Source organism: Pseudomyrmex gracilis, unplaced genomic scaffold (assembly GCF_002006095.1).
Source record: "Pseudomyrmex gracilis isolate BER0280 unplaced genomic scaffold, ASM200609v1 scaffold_128, whole genome shotgun sequence".
NCBI lineage: Eukaryota > Metazoa > Arthropoda > Insecta > Hymenoptera > Formicidae > Pseudomyrmex > Pseudomyrmex gracilis.
The window spans coordinates 364,434-371,605 of NW_018020712.1; positions in this window are offsets into that span (position 1 = coordinate 364,434).

Below are 7,172 nucleotides of genomic sequence, written 5' to 3' on the forward strand. Positions count from 1 at the left end.
GTTTCACATCAATGTTGTCACTTTTATATTCTTTAAATTAGAACGTAATTAGCAAAACTAACTTGGCAACAGTAATGATGCATAGTTTTTGAACAGTAAGTCTGCGAAATTGAAATGCTGTGTTGCGATTTTCAGAATGTCGGAATGCATATAAATATCTATGTATGGTCTGATATTTCTGTTTAAGATTAATCATCTCTATATTCCTATAAACGTTTTTTATACATATCTTGTAAACTCTGAACATTTATGTCTGATGCGAATTTTTTATTAGTTAAAACGTTGCAAAACTTCTGTAAAAATTCATGAGGCTTTTTTCAACATTTTACATTAAAGAAATATAACATTAGTTTTTTCTTTTTATTTTTTTAGAAATTCTTTTACTAAATAGTTAAAAAGATTTTCTCATTTTCAAGAATTGCTCGAACATTAATGTGCATTAACGTCTGAGGCAAGAATAAGATTAATTATTACATCTTTTTTATAGTACTTCGAGCAATAATATATGTATTCTAGAAGTGCAACAAATATTCGGCAAATATTAGGCAAATATTAGTTTCGACGGGTATATTATCTATAAACTGTTTGAATTTCAAATACGTCCATCAAATTGTTTTAAAGGTTTGATACTAATTTAATCATTTAACAAGTTTAAAACATAATTAAGCAGTTATTGTCTAAAACTTTATGTATAATATATATGTTAAATTAAATATATTAATTATATATATAAATATGTTAATTTAATATGTAAAATTAAATATATTAATTAAATATATTAATTAAATAGAGTTTAATCATTAAACTTGGTTTTTTGTTTAAAATTCCTACAGTGTACTATAAATAAATAAATACACACATGATGTGACAATAAATGTGTTTTATTTAATTTTAAGTTTAATTTTAATTTTAATTAGATATATAAATAAATTATAAATAAGTAAATTATGTGAATAAATAAATTAGATATATAACTTTTTTTCAATACTTAAATAAATAAATTAGAGAATGTTATTTGAGAATGTTAAAAGCTACGTGACTGAAGCAGCTATCTGTTAGCTACTGATTTCTAAATTTTCTGTCATTTTAACATTTAAAACTACTCGATATTCGTCTAAAAGTGAATTAATATTATATATTTAGTATTCATGAATAATAAAAAACGTTGTCGAATAGAGGCAGAATATCGAATAGTTGCCTGATATTTGTGGCAGTTCTAATGTATTTGTACGTGGAACAATTAAATTGATTGATTTTACAAAACTAATCGCCAATGAGATACGATGAAAAATGATCTTTTGTGAAGTACGTTCGCACTTAAGGTTAAAAAAAGATTTATCCAGAAAGAAGTACCATTATCAATCTTACTGACAAATACGTCCCGAAACATGCAAATTAAGTGGACGAAGAAGTTCGCTATTTTGACAGGATAGGTCAGCTCGTTGAATAATGGACGATATCACCGAATTCACACCTTTCTTTTTCTTTCTCTCTTTCAAAAATATTACAAAACTCAAGTCTCTCCATTCATCTCACACGTAATGCAGAGACATGTGAAGATGACGTAGTGCGTATGCAGAAGCGGTTACTATTTGCTGAATTTCTTTGAATAAAATCTACTTTTTCTGTGGTTTTCAAAATTCATTATACGAAAGTTCGTACATCAGATAATTTTACCACGAGCGCGCGAAGGAAAAAAATTATTTATATATTTTCCATGCATAATTCAAAAATCGTTTCTTACTGATATGAATAACGAATAGATCGTCGGTTCGACGATACGCTGTGTGTGAAATAATCTGACATTTGCTACTCGTGTACATATTTAAAAATACACACACAGGCTGTTCAAACTAAAAAAAAAAAAATAAAAACCACGGAAGAATAACGAATAGACTTCGTCGGCTCGACAACGCGCCGGAATGATCTGGCATTTGCTGCATATTTAAAAATATATATGTTGAGAATTTTTTTAAACTAAAATAAAAGTCACGAGAAAAAAATTACAAGAGTTCTCTCAAAGTATACGCGCGTATAAAAAACACGTATGGAGACGTACGCAGATAAAATTTTCTTGCTGACTTTTTCTTCTCTCTTTCATAGAAAAACAGTAGATGGGTTTCATGCGCGAGTTAAAGATCTCATTATGAGAAAACCTCAAACAAAGAGATTCGATTAGATATTTGTCGAAGTTACTAGAACGAATAGCAAAGTATCAGGTGAGAAAGAAAAACGAGAAGAAAAGAGAATTCCATTGATCGTCGCCACGTAACGAAATACAAATCTGGTTTTTTTCTTTTTTTTAAAAGAATGATATTTGACTTATTCGTATGTACATATTTAATGATTAGAAACGAGTGCAAATCTCATAAGATTACATTTTCATCGAACATGAGCCCGAGCAAAGAAATTGGCAATCTCTCATAAGTATTCTCTGTATTTGACAGCGCAATATCAATATCAGCGATTGTATCATTTTTTTTTTTTTTCACAAGAATTTCGGAGCTGTATTTTAAAAAAATGGAAACAGCGATTTACTGACGCAGCGAATGTATTATGATACACTTTGGAAAATGTGGACACATGAAAAATATTACAGATAAATACACACACATACACACACACACACATACATAAAAATAAATAACAAGATAAATCATTCTCTTTACTTCCTGCAAAAATAAAAAACGTATTTGCAGTTGTCAATTAACCCGGTAAAAAAATATACAAGAGATTCAATCGTTTCACATTTGTTAATTTACTGACGCGAATGAATATTTAGTGTGCGTGTCGTGTGCAGCAGAGTGTAGCATTAGTGCACCGATCAGCCGGTGGCAATTAACGTTTCCACGTGCGAATGTGGAAGATGATCGAGCGCCCGTGTAAATACCACACTCGGCTCGGAGGGAAAGAGACAGAGAGTTGAATTTACTTCCAACATTGTGAGCGAAATCGCGGACCTGTTGACGCTAATAACAGCGCAATTCCGACGATATCAGACGTTCAATTACAATTCAATTGAACGGGCTCGTTATGAACCGCGCTCGCCGTCCTGCAAACAGAGTAACGAAGGTCGTCGTCGTCGTCGTGCATTGTGCGCATTTTATCGGTGAAACTTGTGTAACAAGTGCCCGCGGCATATCCGTCAATTTAGACGGGGTGTCACGTCGTTCGACGACGGTGCAAACAAGCGGGCATATAAAGCACTTAATATTCGACCTTAATTCAGAACTCCACGGCGCGGAATATGTCATCGCGATTACCCGCGGAGTGAGCGATGAAATGACGCAACGTCTTGCGCGCACACGTACCCGACAACGGTCGGTAGAATTTATCCGCTTTTTTTTTTCCCGATCACAATAAAATCCCGAAAGAAAAACAATATCGACCAACACATTACTTGACGCTAAATTGGATCTTGGTCGCAGAATATACGCAGAGAAATATTTCATCGGCAAATTTGTAATCCGTTCCGTGACACAGATATACACTGCAAATATACAAACGGTTGAAGCAGCTGTACTTGCCGCGTAGATGTTGCAATTGTATCGCGGTCGCCCGGCAAGTTGCTTCGAGCTTGAATGCGACTTTGCTATCTTGGCGAAGACAAGAGCTATTATACCGGCACGTAAAGCCACGTCAGCCGGAGCGTCAAGTGTTCGTTCTTTCAAGGCTTCTCTCTTTCCTCCTTTGTGATGTCGCTCGAGCTTCGCAGCAGCATCCAACAGTTCCCAACCCCTCTCCTCCCAATATTTTTTCGTCTAGATTCTTCGTCGTGTCTTCTTTCAAAGTCACCGGATCGATTTAAGAAATTTTTCTGTACACGCAGCAAAACCGTTGTCGCACCAGTGTGTCATTTTTTGAGCCAAAAGAAAACAATTTCTCACAATCTCTTTTCGTCCTGACACAACCTGAAGTTCTCACGTATCGCCTGGTATAACGTTTTTTTCTGCCTTCAAAGAGTACTTTTCTCTCATTTTGTGTTTAATCGCGGCACGTGCGCAACTTTGGAAAACGTAATTCACGGACGTGTCTATGCTTCGTCAGCGCCATTGAGAAGTCAGATGGTTTCGCGGTGTTAAACTATTTCGGGAAACTACTGCGGTATGTTTAAATGGTAAAGCGTTTCAGAGAGAAACAGAGAGAGAGAGAGAGAGAGAGAAACGGAAACAAGTTGAAAAAGCGTTGAATCAATTCTGTTAATAGATGGTAATGTCTCTGCCGTTTTTTTGTCGCTTTGATCAATTAAGTTTTTTTTTTATCGTTATCAGTAGTACGCAGAGATAAGCATAGTACCTCTAATAATAATTTATATAAAAAAAGCAAGCAGAAACGTTTCTCGCATTGTGAGAGACATTTTTGTCCGGACGTAATTATTATAAAAAACCTTTCCGAGTTAACCGAGAGCGACAAAAACAGCTGTCGTGTTCTTTAAGATTTTAAGATTAATCTTATAATTGAGTAAAGAGACAAAGTCTATTCTGTCTGTGGAATATTTATTTTAATGGATCGCGTTATTTAGAATGTAAACAAGATGCAGCGTTTTAAATAAATTTTAATAAACGCTGTTTTTTAGTCCGAAAAAGTAAATCAATGTTAACTTTTCATACGCGCGATATTCTTTGAAATAACAATATGCGCGAAAATTTATAAAACAGTACAAATAATGTAATAAATTTGCATAGAATGTCATCAAATAATCATTTGCTAACATTTATCAACGTTGTGTGCAACTTTATGCAACTTCGTTTGAATTGCATAACACGTGACATTAAATACAAAGAACGTGTAAATGACAGAAAGAAGATCAAAGTTTGCAATCAGTTTTGCAACTAATTTCAAATACAAAATTAAATACAAAATAGATGAGAAAATCTTCTTTACGTGCAGTAAGACGCTTCTACGCGAATATCTTGTTGGAATCCAACACGTTTCGTGCTCGTTGGCTGTGAATAAATAGGAAACCTTCGCAGGTGGTTGTGTTTATCAGAAGCCGTTGTCGCTACCGGAAGGAGTATTGTTGCCGCAACAATACCATTTCAATATTTCACCTTCGCATATCGCCTTGCGCGTATTACAGTACGATCAACAAATAGAAATAGCACCTCCAATGTATTTATTTCTTTGTCAATATGATATAAATTATTAATGCGCAACATTATCGCACACAATAGCGGTTTTATTGAAAGAAGCGCATGTACATATTTAGAGGGTATATATATTATGTATAAATGTAAAATTCATCACCCGAAGCTGAAATTTTGAAAAGATATTTTTTAATACAAATTTTTGCGTTTATTTACTTTTCAAGAAACGCTTTTCAAGAAGAGGTGAAAAAAGAGTCGCGCCAAGTACAAAGCGCCGCACTCGTGTGTTCTCATATAAAAAAAAATGAATTCTCCGAACTCAGTCTCGTTTTTTTTTCTAACAAAATACTTTTTTATAATAAAAAACTTTTTTATAATTTGTAATACAAATTTTGTGTTTATTGTATAACGTTAATTAAGTTTTAATTATACTCTCACGATGTGTTGTCAAAATTTCTGTGTATAGTTTTTAGATTGTTAGACGTTTGTATCGCTTTTATACAGTTAATATGTTTGTGTTTTATTTAAAAATATTATTTTAAAATTCTCTAAGATCAACGACATTAACAAAAATAAGCTGTAAATATAAAACTCGTACACACAGCGCCATTATACGTGCGTAGCTCATGACAGGGACTACACAATGTCATAGCGAGTCGTTTTCAACAACTTATTCATCTATTCGTCCGTCCGTTTCTCCGGGGTTTTGCTCGCGTCTCGTTGTTCATTTATACTCGTACTATAGCAAATGGAAGTCCAAGTGGGTCCATTTCCGCTTTCGTGATTTCGTCGCATTTTCGTCGCTTTGTCACTACCTGAATATGATTTGCTATTATTCGCTTGAAATGTGCAAACGGTGTCACTTTCGCGTAACAGTTTAAACACGCGATGCAGTCATCGGATGTCGTGTGCGCCGCGAATCTTTCCGGCATCGGCGCCGTGCTCCAATCTCGACAGTTTGTTTCAAAGTTTCCGTTAATTAATGAAGCGAAGAAAGCGAAATGGAGAAGACAAAGAGAAACAGAGAAGATGGAGACGGTGAAAAGGACGACGCTGTGAGACAGGTCGAGGGAAATTGCGACCTGCTCTCGAAGAAACAACGCTTAGAAAATAGACTAAGCGAGAGTCTGACGGAGACTTCCGGCTTCCATATATCCTGCTCCCTCGACGAAATCACGGCAGTTACGTCCCCAGATGCGAGATCAAACAAATTATTTATATATTTTGACCGTATGAGAGTTGTATTCTGTTTCGTTATATTCTTTTCCCTCGGCACGGTCCTTTCATAAAATCTGAACGCAGCAGTTTTCCCAGTAAGAGAACGTTTTCATTTTCAGTTTGTAATTTTATATGCCATATACATGTGTATAAAATTAGATTAGAATTTATTATTATTGGATCATATACTATAAAAAAGGTTCGAATACTATGTACAAGCGGATACGACGTGATTCCTCACGGAAAAACAAGAATAAAATATAGAAGAAAGTTTTTTTCATTTTCAGCTTAATTTTCGGGAAAATCGAGTTTGAAAATCCGCTGCGTACGGTGTTACTGCTAAGATTCGGTTTTGTTAAGAGACGTATAACGCTTATTGTATTTGTAAACAACGTCCTACGATGCCGAACAATTAGTTTTCCTTCAAATATTACGACGATGAGTTACACGAACGAGAGTGCGTCGATGTGATCCGGACTTTGGGAGCCTGTAATAATCATTTCTGGATTGTCAAACTCGATTTTCTTGAAAACTGAGCTGAAAATGAAAAACTTTTACTTGTATATTTTTTTTATATTTTCTTTTTATTATTTTTTAATGAGGGATCACGTCGTGCCCGCTGTATATATTTGTCAAGTTTCGTACTTAATGATCCAATGATATTATTATATACGTATATTAGAATCAGACATTATTTTGTTTAGGCTACTTCTATATTAAAAAACTAGCACAACATAGGCGCGCGCTACGCGCAAGCTATTTTTATTTTTATTTAACGTGTTGTCAGTGAACACAACCTGTCACCGCGATGACAGATAGTATATACGTCTTATAAACCATATAATACACATATGAGAAATGTCAGAA